Source organism: Grammomys surdaster, unplaced genomic scaffold, assembly GCF_004785775.1.
Source record: "Grammomys surdaster isolate TR1022 unplaced genomic scaffold, NIH_TR_1.0 189, whole genome shotgun sequence".
In the NCBI taxonomy this organism is placed as follows: Eukaryota; Metazoa; Chordata; class Mammalia; order Rodentia; family Muridae; genus Grammomys; species Grammomys surdaster.
Genome location: NW_021604634.1, coordinates 7,563,163 through 7,577,993, shown reverse-complemented (window position 1 = coordinate 7,577,993; position 14,831 = coordinate 7,563,163).

The following is a 14,831-nucleotide window of genomic DNA, read 5'->3' as shown; positions in this document are numbered from 1 at the left end:
CTTTCTTTCTTTCTTTCTTTCTTTCTTTCTTTCTTTCTTTCTTTCTTCTTTCTTTCCTTCCTTCTTTTTTCTCCTTTTATCACATTTATTATAATTATGGTTATTATGATTTGACAATTTCATGCAAGTAGATAATTTTCAGTGATTCATAACCCTTTCTCACCTTCTATTCACCTCTTGCTGATAACATTTTTCCTCTTAACAAGCCACCATTGTACTTGTGTGTGTGTGTGTGTGTGTGTGTGTGTGTGTGTGTGTTTAAGCATTTTTCTTCTTAACAAGCCACCATTGTACTTGGATATGTGTGTGTGTGTGTGTGTATGTGTTTAAGCCAGAGTTTAATTATGTTTGTTTACATGAGTGTAAGTCATTTACTGGAACATGGGAAACTATGCTGATTAGTTTTTGACACCCAACACACATTACAGCTACCTGAGATAAAGGAATCTAATTGGAAAAAAGTGCCCCTATTGGATTGGCCTGTGGCATGTTTATTGAGAATTTTCTTGATTAATAATTGAGGTAGAGGGGTCTTGTGATGTGTGGGCAGCGGCATCTGTGAGAAGGCTGTTCTGGATTGTATAAAAAAGTAAAGTTATCAAAGCTGTTAGCATCATTTCTCTGGCCTCTGTTTCAGTTCCTGCCTTGAGTTTCTGCCCTTAGTTTTCTTTATTAAAGACTATAAACTGTAAGTTTAAATAAAACATTTTCCCCTGAAGTTTCTTTTGGTCATTTTTTTTAATCACAGTAAGAGAAAGCAAACTAAGACAGTACATTTAATAATGCAGCACTAGAGTTTCCTGTTTTAGACTTATGATGTCTCCAGCAAAGAAAAACTTGATTAGGTTCCCTCAAGTCATGACAGAAAGCAGTGGATTGCTTTTTGAGTACAAATGCCACCATTGCACCAATGGGTTTATCTTCCATGTAGGTCATTATTTCAGTTTGTGGGCTCAACAGCTGGATGCAAGCATTGAAAGCTTTTCTTCTCCAGCAACCTGCACAATGCCTTCTCTAAATATTTAGCCGTCTTTCAGTTTTAAATCATGGAGCTTTCTAAATCATGTATACACAGGATCACCATACTAGTTCAAGCCAGGAATTTGTGAAAGAAAATGACATGTATTCAATTCACACTCATCTCTTGTTACAATGAATGTGGAGAACAGTTACGATGGTAGAAAACTCTGTAATTTGCTAACATCATTTGAATTCCCAGCTTTTACCTGGAGAACCTTCAATTAATAGTGTGAAAAACAAGTATCTGTTGTTATAATTTGCTAACATTTGATTGATTTTTTTTACAATTCCATATTTTGTCATATACTGACTAATATATTTTAAGTTATACTTACTCAAAAAAAATCAAGTACTGGATTTGGTGTATAGTTTATTAATAACACTTCCTAAACTTTATCTTTAGTCCTGAAAACAAAGCCAAACAAAGTGGATGCACAGACTTGGCAGAATTGCTAGCAAAGATTTTACAGATGTTCTACTTTGATCACTAACTTTACAATTTCTATTTGAAATTATTTGGAAATATATGTGTTCTGTTATTGTGTATGCTGGAAATAACATGTTTACATTAGATATTTATTTAGAATGATGAAGATTTTATTGAAAGGTAAGCATCAAGTGATTGTTTTGATGTTCTCTATACTGATTCACTAAATATTACTCCAACTTATCATCAATAGATCTATTATAGTTGAGGTTAAATTATTTTATAGTTTCTGCTCTTAGACATCAGTGGCCCAAGTCTCCTGTCTTTCTTTAGCACAAACCTAACCTAAACATTCTCTCTGCATTTCTACATTTAGAGATAGGTCTGGTAACAGATTACCAGATTAAGAGATTAGATCTCTTCTGATATAATCTATTACAATGATTGATGCATATGCAATAAGGAGAAATCTGCTGGCTTGAGAATCACTGAAGCTTGAGCAGTCTACAACCCTCATTTTTACTCACTAATGTAAATGTAGTGGATATACAATGTGCATTTTACAAGTGTAAGTAATTTTTCTTACAGATTCCCAATAAAACCTTATTTTTGGTGCATTTTAGTATGTGTGAATTCTGAATCAGAGTGAGGTAGGGCACCTGGATCACAGTATTGTCTCAAATTTGAAACCAATTTATACATTTGGAAATTATCTTTTTTGCATAGTAATTATAAAGAAGGTCGATACTTACAGAAATAATTTTCTAGTTCAAAATGATAAGTAAATAACATTGATCTAAAATGTTTAGATTTAGAGATAAGAATGTGATTTTTAAATGTATGTTCCATGAAATCCTTAGGCATATTGTAAATTTAAAATGTCCTAGTTAGATTTCTTATAATTCTTGCTGGTAATCCTGAGCCCAGTGTTGGTCACCTACACATGTTCCTTTGGTCTTTTCCTTCAGATAGATTGGCTTTGACCTCTGAATTCATGCTAGCCTCTAACTGGCCAAGAGGTACTGTTGAGATTCTAGAACTCTACTGAATATTGTACAAAAGAATAGCTTTAAAACATTGCCAGTATGAGCACCCATTTTTGTTGAGTCTCTCAGGGGCTACTAGGCTTCATCACGCTCTTCCTAGGAACTAATCACTATTGCTGGGCTCAAGGGCATCTGAGCTAGCACTTATAAAAGAATATATTATTTGTTTTCAAAGTAGTGTGTGTGTGTGTGTGTGTGTGTGTGTGTGTGTGTGTGTAAAAGAAGAGAGAGAAAGAGAGAGACAGAGAGAGACAGAGATATAGAGAGGTCCCCAGAGGATCCAAGAGAAAAATAATTAGCTCTTAATAAAATTAGACCCTGAGCTATATATGCTATTGATATATACATATAAAGCAATTTTAAATTTACAATATGCCCAAGGATTTTATGGTGTATATGATATCAGTCATATCCCTTAACTCTTCACAAAGAACTATAGGTAACTAAGGAATGCTAGGGCAGGAAAAAAAATCTCTCCCATGAACAGTCTCACCAACTGGTTATCCAACATTAAATGGTCAGCAATGAAAGCAATGGTGCTTTAAGGCAGAGTCACTTTAGCTTCTAAAAATGCCTTATTTCTCTTTTCTCTATTCCTCCATTTCCCCCAATAAATCATTCTGTATTGTGCGATGATGATTTCAAAAGATGGGTTTCCCCCCTTGTGTCAGGCGAGTGTTTGGGTTATTAAGGAGGGGATGGCCAGAACATTCATTGTATGGTTTGAGGACAAATGCTTCTCCCTGATGTCCTCATCTGTCATTAGTTTAAAATAATCACAAAGATTCATACAGGATATATTCACCTGCTGGGACAATTCAATACTTCTATGTAAAATAACCTTTCCGTTCACCCAGGCCTTCTCCTAAATGAAAATTACCTTCAAACTGTCAGTCACACATATTTATTTCTAGTTATTACTGTGGAATCTTAATGTTCCCTGTTCCGGGAGTGCTGCTATGCCACATATGTTCACCCCGTTCATATTTAAACAGTCACTTGGTGCAGACTTGTGAATTCTTGGTTTATTGCTTTCCTCACTCGAGCACATTGAAAATATGTTCCGGTGATTCTTCATGTGACACACATCAAGTGTTTGTTTTAAATCTCCGTTTCCTTGATGTTCAGCCTCCCCGAGAATATCATTCAGTGTCTCCTTGAGACTGAGACAAACAGGCATTATGGACAAGCACCCTGAATCATTGTGATGCAGGTGGTGATGAGACCACGCACCCACTAATGCCTGACTCAATGAATTGAGGTTTTACTTTTACAGCTCGTGGAAGAGCTCATGAGCACTCTCAGCAAGCAGAGACGTGAAGAAAAACGACTGCGTGAAGCTAAAGACAAGAGCTTTCCTGATTAAAAAATCAAAAGCACAGTGTTTAAATATGAATTACCCAGCTAATGCTCTCTATGAGAGTCACATGCCTTATATGCCTCATTAAAACACACATTTTACAGAGTCTCTGGCACGTGCATAGATAATTTATGTAATCTAATTGCTCAGGAACCGGGGATTTCACTGCGGATACCAACTGTGGCTGCTGTCCAGGGGAGAGGATGCTGAGTTCCAAGAACTCAGCACTCTGCTTGATTTTATTCAGCGTCTAATTGGTTGCTCAGAAATATATTGCAATGAACATTAATTAGCCTTTAAATATTTTCCTTGAGTGACAATTTATTCATTAATTTCGGTTTAAGAAAGAATTCTAAAGGGTAGAAAGGGAATCGATGGATTTGAAAGTGATAAATATATGTGGTTCAGAGTCAGGCTAGTAGTTTTACGAAAATTCTTCTATTTTTAAACCTGCTTCATGGGAGAAACGATCGCTATTTGATAGAATAGACAATTGAGACAAAAGTAAATAAAATAATTTTCTCTAACAACAACACAAAGACTACACACATTTTGATCTCAGCAAATCATAGTGCATCTGTCACTGTATCTCCTTTTAACCTGTCCATTTATCTCACTTGCTATTTTTATTTTCTTGAAAAATTTATCCTACCTAATTTCTCAACACTTGCTCTACATATGGTTACATGTCTATCATTAACCTTTGTAGATACCAGCTCATAGGTTCTAGGGTGACTTTCTGAACTTTCACTACAACTTAGTTCTATTCTATAAAGTCTAACAGTGTTTTAAATATTTATTAAGTTTTTATTATTTGTATGAGGGGTGGTAGTCCGTATATGAATACAGGTGCTGGTGGCATCCTGAAAAGGCACTAGATGCCCTGGGACTATAGTTAAATTCACCTATGATCTTCTGACATTTGTGCTGTGAACCAAACTTGGGTTCTCTGCAAGAACAGTTGGTTCCTTTAACTGTTCAACTACCTTTACACCTTAGAGTAAAAGAGTTTTAGCAATTGAAGACATTAAAATCTGTCCTATTGTATGCACATAAGTTCAGGCCTAGGGATATTAAGCGCTCTTTGCATTGGCATGTGAAGTTATTGAAAGAGCTTGGATATAATTAGATGCTTTGACTCATACTATGTTTTCCCTTTGAAACTTCAGTTAAAAAATCTAGTAGCTAAATATTGAATGATCTTAAATAAATACATCTAGATAAGTAAAATAATAAGAAGAAATGTATTTATACAGTTAATTTGTTTTAGAAGTTATTAAGTGGAAAGATTGAGTTTTTGTAAATCATGGATACTTAAAATTCCAGAATTAATGTTCTGCTTTCTACAGAATGAGGCTGTTATGTAGTATAGCCAGCTGTATTTTTAAAATAAATCAGCCTGTGGTTTCTGTAAGACTTGGATAAACAAATTTAAATGACAGTTGGCAATTTTGAAGAATTATCAATAGACTCATTATCTTCAGGATGCTTTGTGGGCTAGTCTTTGACATTTTAAGTTGGTGTTTGGGGTACTGAAAACATATCCAAAAATAATATTTAATAATATTTTATGCAACTGAAGATCTACCTGAAAGTTGCTAAATTGCTTTATATGATTTCATCATTCTCTTTCTCCCCTTCTCTTTCTCTCCCTCCTTCCATCTCCCCTCCTCTCTCTCTCTCTCTCTCTCTCTCTCTCTCTCTCTCTCTCTCTCTGTGTGTGTGTGTGTGTGTGTGTGTGTGTGTGTTTGTGTGTTAATCAGGACAGGGGCTCCTGTAGACCAGACTGGCCCCAAACCTACTATGTTGCAGAAAACCAAACTCAGAATACTCCTGGTTCCACTTGTGGGATTCTGAGATTATATTCTGCAATCAAATACATAATTAATGCTGTAGATAATTTATTGCCTACCAAAATATTTTCTACTTCTTTGATATTGTCTTTTTTTTAAATTTTACCAACTTCTGAATTAAGGTGGGAAAGTAACAAATATCTTCTTTACAACCATGGAAATAAATTTTTAAATCCATGATTCAGTAGGAAAGATATACATCAAATGATAGAAATCACAATTTAGTGGGATGCTTCAACAAACAAATGTTCAAAAACTATATGGCTAAAATACTCACTAAGAGTTCAAATTTAGTTAATAATTGACTATGTCTCACAGTTACTGAAGTATTTTATTAATGAATTTTTTGATGGTTATATATATGGTACTTATTCTCAATTTTAATTGTTAAAACATTCAAATATATGAATATTTAATAATGAATATTTACTAATGCTTTAAAATATCTTATTTTATCTAAAAGCATGTGATAGATTTTTCAAAAAAGAACATTTTTATAAGCTTTCAATGAAATGAACTTCAAAATTATTGACATTGTCTTTCTTGTTTTCTCCAAAGATTTTTATGAGAATATTTTTATAATATTATATTTTAAACTCAGTCTTTTAGTAAAATCATGTCTCATGCAGAGGTCTGGGGAACAAGAACTTTAATGGTTTGAACAGGATTGAAGTGCTCTCAATCCTATTTAGGGTGTGGTCACAAGAGTAACAGAGAGTTGTTAGAAGTCGATGGGACTCCATGAGAAGTCATTAGTGATTGGGTGAGTGACACTAAGGGTTATACTGGAAACTGACTGACTCACTTTCTTTGTCTTCCAGTCCATGTATGCTACACCTGATCCTCATGACACCCTTATCTGAGGCTTAATTGGAATAGAATATCTAAAACCACTAAAGTAACCACTTCATTCTCATTCATATACATATGTATATTAAGGGAAACCTACAGAGTTATATTTCACTGGTCAGAATCAGAGCACTTAGGTCAGGTCCCAGATCTGCCACTAGTCATTTGCACTTGGGCATTTACACCCTTAACCTCAGTGTCTGTGCTCTGAAACAGAGATAGTAAGTATTACAACATAGTATTACAACATGCTTATTGTGGTTGTTGGCTTTTAATGAGTTCAGTTGTAAAAGACTCTTAATGTTCTTTTACATGACGTAGCCTAGAAGGTATGTGCAAAATTTTTAACAGAAATAAAAAGAATGACGTAGAAGAAACGGATAGTTATCCATCATTTGAAAATTACTACCCTGTGAGCACTTAGGGAGGGACCCATGGCTCCAGGTATATATCCAAGGGAGGATGGTCCTGTCAGGTATAGTTGGGAGAGGAGATTCTTGGTCCCATGAAGGCTGGAAGCCATGTGTGAGGGAATTCGAGGGTGGGGAGGTGGGAGTGGGGAGGTAGGTGGGAGCACATCCTCATAGAATCAGGAGGAGGGGGGAAGGGATAGGGGGTTCTTGGGTGGGAGGGGGAATGAGGTAAGGGGAGAATATCTGAAATGTAAATAAAATATCCAATAAAAAAAGAAAATTACTAATATTATTTGAAAAATGCATAACTATTATGTCTATCATTAACTATAACACAGTTCTTAGTCAAGTGGGATTTAATAAAAATTTATAGTCACAAATATTGATAAGAATAGTTTCTGTGTGGAAAGGGAACATTTGATTTTATAGCAAGAGTAAACTTCTAAACTGTAGGGGTCATATGGTAGATTCTTCAACTGGGACTAGCACAATGTACTCAGTTTTTTTCCACATTTCACATGTTTTAGATTTCTGTAATAGTTGCTGTTTGCTGTAAAAAGAACAACCACTGATTAGGGAGAGGAAGTATACTTATCTATGGGCATAAGCATAAAGTATTTAAAATGCAGCTAGAAATTATCATACTTTAAGAAGTTGATTGTCATAGGATTTCCTGTAGGTTCCATAGCTTCACTAACTACAGATACTTCGCTAGGTTCACTGCAGCAGGAATGAATTGTATCCTGCTGAGGAAGTGTGCTAGACTACTGGACACAAGCTAGAGTTATCTGAAAAGAGAGAAATTCAACTGAGAAAATAGCTTAATATTCAGCTGTAGAACATTTTCTTCATTAGTGGTTGATCAGGAAGAGCTCAGCCCTTGTGGATGAGGCCATCCCTAGATTAGCAGTCCTGGGTTCTATAAGAAATCAGGCTAAGAAAGCTATGGAAAGCAAGTCAGTAAGCAGTATCCCTCTGTGGCTTCCCTCTGAAAATTGCATCAGCTGCTGCCTGCCTCCAGGTTCTTCCCTAACTTCGTGTGTGTGTGTTGTGTGTGTGTGTGTATGTGTGTGTTTATGGTGTTTCATTGCAACATAGAAACCCTAATTAAGACAAGTTGGTACTAGGACAGTGGGGTAGTGGGGTATTGATTTGACACACCTGACCATGCTGTTTTGAGGGAGAATTGTGGAAGAATTTGGAACTTTGTGATGGAAAAGCCAGTGGGCTATTCTGTAAGAGCTTGGAAGATAACAATTTTGAGATCAGTATAGAGGATGAAGACCTGGCTTTTTAATTTTAAGAGGGAAGCAAAGACTCTATAAGGCTTTTTATGTGAAGAATCTGTGGTTGTAGTCAGCTGGGCCCGAAGCATCAGCCATAATTAACAAGAGAACAGAACCTCTGAAATGAAACCTTTGCTTTAGTGTCACATTCCATGCTGGTTAATTGGATCTAAAAGAGTAAAAATTAGAAGTGTCACTGAGGAGAAATACTCAGGCAAGTATTTCTTCAGGATTATCACACAGAAGCTATGTTCCAGAGGTTGCAACATTTGTTCCATTGTACTGGCAGCTGAACCTGGTAATATAAGAGTTTTCCAGGTGGTACTGGTTTTGAAGGTATTAAGGCTTCATGGAGAGATGCTTGGCACTTATCTGGCAGAGATAGAGTTCCTGAAGTAAGCCAAGGATAGTCTATTGGTGAAAGTGAACCTAGCTTCAGCAGAAACATCAGTATTTTGGAGATTCCAGTACCATGGGATGAATATCAATAAACGGACCAGCAGAGGAGTGGAGCCAGAAGGGCCTTAGAAGATAAGCTGTGTGTCCTTCAGGGAGCAGAGACAGAGAAGTCACCCAAAGCTTTTAGAATAGCACAGAAAACAATGAATGGATCCCAGAAATTGAACATTGAGCTTTTTATACCATTGGAATTTGCTTTATTCAAATAATAACTATGCCCTGGTTCTTCCTTCTTGAAATATTTAAGTCACTTATTTTTTTAGTATACAGAAATCCACAGTTGAGAGGCCTTGAATTCTAAAAGAAAATTATATTTTTAAAACATTGAATACTTAAGTGTGTGAATTTTGAAAGACTGTGTAACTTTTAAAAATTGAAGTATTTTTCAGTTGTCTTGTTGATATTAATATGTAATCTGGGTAAGAACAAGAAAGATTATTGTTTAACAATAGTATGTTAAATTTCAAGTTGACAATGGGTCAATTGTGCTTACTAATGTTATATCAATTTGACACAAGCTATATTTATCTGAAAGAAAGGAATCTTAATTGACAAAATACCTTCATATGATCCAGCTGTAAGGCATTATCTTAATTGGTAAAGGAGGTACCATTTTTGGACTCATGTTCTTAAAGTCTATAAGAAAGTAGGCAAAGCAAGCCATAAAACACAAGCCAGTAGGCAGTACCCACTTGGTCTCTGTGTCAGCTCCTGCCCCATGATTCCTGCTTTTCTTGAGTTTCTGTCCTGACTTTCATCAATGATGGACTACAATGTGGAAATATAAATCAAATCAACTCATTCCTCCCCAAATTGTTTTTGCTCATTATGTTTTGTTGCAGCAATAGAAACCATAACTAAGACAGGAAGCCTTAAGTCCAAAATTACAGTGGTTACTCATAAGATTAAGTGTCACTTTTACACCCTTGGTGATGTAGCAGTATGATAGTTAATATTGTAGCTTGTAGACATTATACAGGAAATACTATTGTTTACTTTTAATCCTTGACAGCTTTAAAAACAATACCTTATACTAATCCTCAAAGAGGCTTTCATGTCAGATGCATATCTATTCCTCCAAGTCCTGTGTCCAAAGTGTATGATGTCTTCAGCAATAGAGGTTTAGCTTCTATTTCTTGAAGGGAACCAGGCAATTATAATAGCCTGTGTAGTTTTGGAGAGACAACTTTGGGGAGGTTTTTCAGCCTAGTGCTGGGAGTTTTGTGAGGTAATTCATGGCTTTTTGGATGAGCAATGTCACTCCAAGAAACATTTCATTTAACACATACACACATACACACACACACACACACACACACACACAATGCAATTTTAAGTAAGCACAAACTTATATGATTTCATGTAGCTGTTAAAAACAGTCATAGTTTTATTTACTTTCCTTCCTATTACTCCCTCCCCAGTTAAAGTCACTCCAACCTTATGATTCTAATTTGTATTTTTTAATAGAACCCATGTCTTACCATCCATTCTCTACAACTCATTCTTCCAATTCCATTGACCCTTCTTACAGTCTTTGTGGTTTCTGTGTTTACTCCTGGTTATAAACTCAGAATTCTATTGTGTATAGGTACCACATTTCCATTATTCATAAGTTTAAGGACATTTGTGTTGTTTTATTTGTAGGTTTTTGTGGATAGAATGTCAATGACTGTAACTGAGCATCTGTGTAATAGGACAGCAAGTCCTGTTGGCATATACCAAGGGGTGCTATTGCTGTGTCATATGCTATATTCATTTTTAGTTTTTTGACCTTTGTGTCCAGCATGGCTGTAGAGTTGAATGTTGCACCAATGCTGAAGGAAGATTCATCGTTCATTACCTCCTTGCCATTACTCATTACTGGTTGTTTTATTGATCTTAGCCACCAGGACTGGTGCAACATGAAATTTCAGCTTTTTTGTTTGTTTGTTTCCCCTATGGTTAAAAATAGTGAATACTTTTCTTGAAATATTTATTAACCAATTTTTTTTCAGATTTCTCTTTTCAGAACCATAGGCCTCCCTTCCTTTTAAAAAAATTATTGAGAAAGTTGTTCTCTTGAGTCTTTGTTAATTGACTTCTGTACATATTTGAATACAATTCTCCAAGATTTTTGTCCAAGGCTGTGAGCTTCCTCTTTAGTTGATAGATTGTTTTCTGTGCTAGACAGAATCTTGTGCTGTTTAATGAAATCTCATTTGTTAATTGTTAGCCTTAATGCCTTGGCAAGTTGAGTCCTATTTACTATGTTCTTTCTTAAATTTATGTCTTGTTGAATACTGTCTATGCTTATGTCTAGCAGTTTCATTCTTTGAGATATTTACATTGAGGTCTTTTCCATTTGGAGTTCATTTTTTGGAGGGTGATAGATATAGATGAAATTTCATTCTGCTAAATGTGAACACCCAGTTTTCCCATAGATATTTGTTAAATATTCTATGTATTCTCCCATTTGTATTTTTTGGTAAGGTTGTCTAATATTAGGTAACTGTAGTTATGTTCACTTCTCTTTGGGTCTTGTATTTTGTTCTGTTGATTTGCATATCTTTTTTGTAACATTTATTATCATTTTTAAAATCACACAAAAGTCATTATTGATTTATCACTGAAGATATTTTAAAAAATGGTCTACTTAATGTGTAAAGATATAATCATTTTAAGATGAAACCACATCGGGTGCTGTTTATTTAGGTTGGATTTTGCTTTGAGTATAAAATTTGGTCCATATTTCTCTGTTTTATGGGAAAAAAACCCAACACATTTGGGAATTCATATATCTGGATGTCTCTGCTTCCTCCCTTTTTATCAACGTGTTCATTATTTATGACTCTTGTCCATTTTATACCTGTGTTTTAAACTTCTTCTCAGCAAGACTCTTCTTACTGATATCAACACTTCCTGATATATTTTGTGGAAAGGGTGAGGAAAGCTCAGCCAATTTTCCCAGCATAAAAGCCAACAAACTACATTGCAATGAAAAAGTGTTTGTTTTTCTTTTTGAAAGGGGGCTGGAGAGATAGATCACAGTTAAAAGGGTGAACTGTTCTAGCAGAGCACCTGGGTTCAGTTTCAACCAACCATGTGGAGATAGATGTTCATAAGCTCATATAATTCCAGCTCCAGGGAATTTGATGTTCTCATTGTGATTCTGCAAACATTTGCATTCATATACGAATATATCCTCATTTACAGCTATATACATAAAGAATTAAAATAAATATGTCTTGAATAGATGTTGTATTTTATCTTCCATTTTAGCACAACTGTAACTAGGAAGTGAGTATTTTTAGATATTTACTGCTACCAGCATCCCTCAGGATATTTGCTGCCAGCCCTATTCTCTGCAAGAGAGAATGTGCCTCTGTTGTCTTTTTATAGAAAACCACAGTAAATATTCAAGTTTATGACTAATACACCCAGCACTGATATATATTGATTCTAGGTTGGAGCTTGCTGCATTATGGCTTTAAATTGAATAAGATAACTCCAATTGTAATAACATACGAGGAGTATTGCACCAACTCTACATGCATTCTACTGTATTCACCCCAAGCCACAACCTGACAGCATTTTTGTCTATTCTTTCAGAGACTGAGCTCCATAATGATTAATATACTGCCTGTATTGTTGTCTCCTAATATTTTACCTTCAGCTGCCACCTTTTGATAGCTACTTCCCAAGATCAGTGAAGGGTTTATTGAATTGAAAACTCTTTACTTGGGGCTATGTTCCTCAGTTATTCTAATACATATAGTGTTCAAATGCTGTATCATCTCACCAAGGATCCATAACTCTACTACAGCTTTATTTGGAGTGACATAATTAGATACCCAAGCCTGAAAATGAAGCTAACTGTAGAAAGCAGAAAATAAATAAAGGAAAAACAGTGTTATAAATGTAATCTGAGTCATTTCATTTCATATTTCATTTAACCTAAAGACCAGCCTGAAGTGTCTTTGTAAGACAATAAGTTAAATGTATTTTCAGCTTTAATTAGCTATGCAAATAATTAGGTAGGGAAATTAAAGAGTATAAAAGAAAACCTCAGCAAGTGAGTAATATTTTCTTTGCCTTGATTTTCTTGTCTGACCATTTATACATTTTAAAAATTTTATATAAAAACTATGATATATGCACAAATACATTTACATATATATTTATATATGTTTATATACATATTTTTATATATTCTATTTTTATAGTCACATATATCTATACATATGTAGTTTCTTATTTTTAATGTATAATATGTAGTTTATTGTTTTCAATTCTACATTAATAAAGCATTGAACTCATTAAAAAATAAAGATTATTGTTTCTTCTATAGTAACTTAAAATTATTTGGATATATTATATTCATCAAATTAGAGAAATAAATGGCAAGTCATATTTTAATCAACTCTTCTATTGAAAATTACTGTTTTCTTGTCAGTCTTTAGTAACGTATATATGGCCTTTTAATTTGAAATGTTATTTGTCATTTTGGGGCATCTAATACTCCTATTAAATGTCATTAAATTAAGTACAGGTATGAATTTATTTATCATAAGTGAGGTATAATCTGGATAAGTACTGAGTAACTAAATGGCAGAAAGCATTTCTGTCCTTGGTTTTACTTCATAGTTTTGATTCTTATTGACATTTTAAAAAGAATAATGAGTTGTTATTAAGGGACTTGGCCATTGACACAACTTTAATACTACAAAATGTTCGATGTAATCTTTGCCCTAAAGATCATTTATTAAGTTCTTAATTACTTCTAAAGAGTTAATATTGGAGGGAAAAGGCTACATGATGACATTATTGGGATAAATATCCTTAAACGAGCTTTATATTTTGCCCTTTATACCTTATATCAATTTTTAAGTGAATAGAAAATATTAGCTCTGCTTTAGGTGGCTCTAATTTCATTAGTGATTTTTTTCTCTAAAAGATAACTTATTTTTTTTAGTCTCAGTCAGATACATTTTTTCTTTGTAAAATATGTTAATTTTCTGATTACACACAGACTTCCTTATATTATGACATATGTCTCTTCACTTACTCAAACATGAGGAGTAAGTTGTCAGTGTGAAGATATCACTTGGCATTTAGCCTGAGCTATTTATACTTCCTGTTTGTTGAAATGATCTGTCTTATTTTTTTTCAGATTCTGGTTTTATTGTGGCCCTTCTGTGTGTTATTACTATTTAATACCTCCATACTTTTACAATGTGATATGCAAAACATAAATACATGACATGTTGTAAACATTCTAAATTTGATTTGCAGGAGAAATTGTGACATTTATCTGAATTCAGTATGTTGTTTTAGTTATTTTTTTCTGTAATTTTAAACATTAAGTCAAGCCCTGATGACCTAATATTCTAACATGTTCATTGTGCATGATCAGAGAAACTCACTGTGATCAACAATATTATCTACATTATAAGTACAGATTTTCTTTAAGTATAAAGGCTTTGTGATACCTATCAATCTTAAAAACTATTCAAAGTAAATTAAGTCTAAGCCTAAGTAGAAATGCTGATTTTTTTTTGTGTGTATGTGAAGTTTTGTTTCATTGTTTTTCAGTTTTTCTTTCCCCATCTTCCAAGGACTAGGGACACAGGCATGTTCCACTGTCCCCAGCAAATACACTGAGATGGTGTTCTATGGCATTATTCCTTGGAAGATGCCAAAAAGTATCTACTCATCTCAGATAGGGCAGGCATGAGCAACCAAATTAAGCATATCAACAATATCCAACTTGTTGGATCAATGAGTTTCTTTGGGGTTATCTACAGGGACAGAAATGACTTGAAGAATATTGCATTTAAAAAGCCCCATTTGGCATGGATGAAAGCTCACAGCTCACAAGAGCTGGAAACCTTGTCTGAACTTGATAGCTTTTAGCCAACTCAATACATTTGAAACTGTCTCTTTCAGGTAACTCTTAGCCATTTTTTGGGTCTGTCCTGATCCAGGCATTGTGGCTGGTTTAATGTTTCTTAGAGGTGGCTTGGTTGGTCTGAGAGAGTCTCTCAGATTCCTTACCTACAAATACAGTTATTGAGGAAGGGGTTTGATGTATCTGATCAGTTCAGAGGACTTTCTGGACCTTTTGAGTTTTTTATTTCCT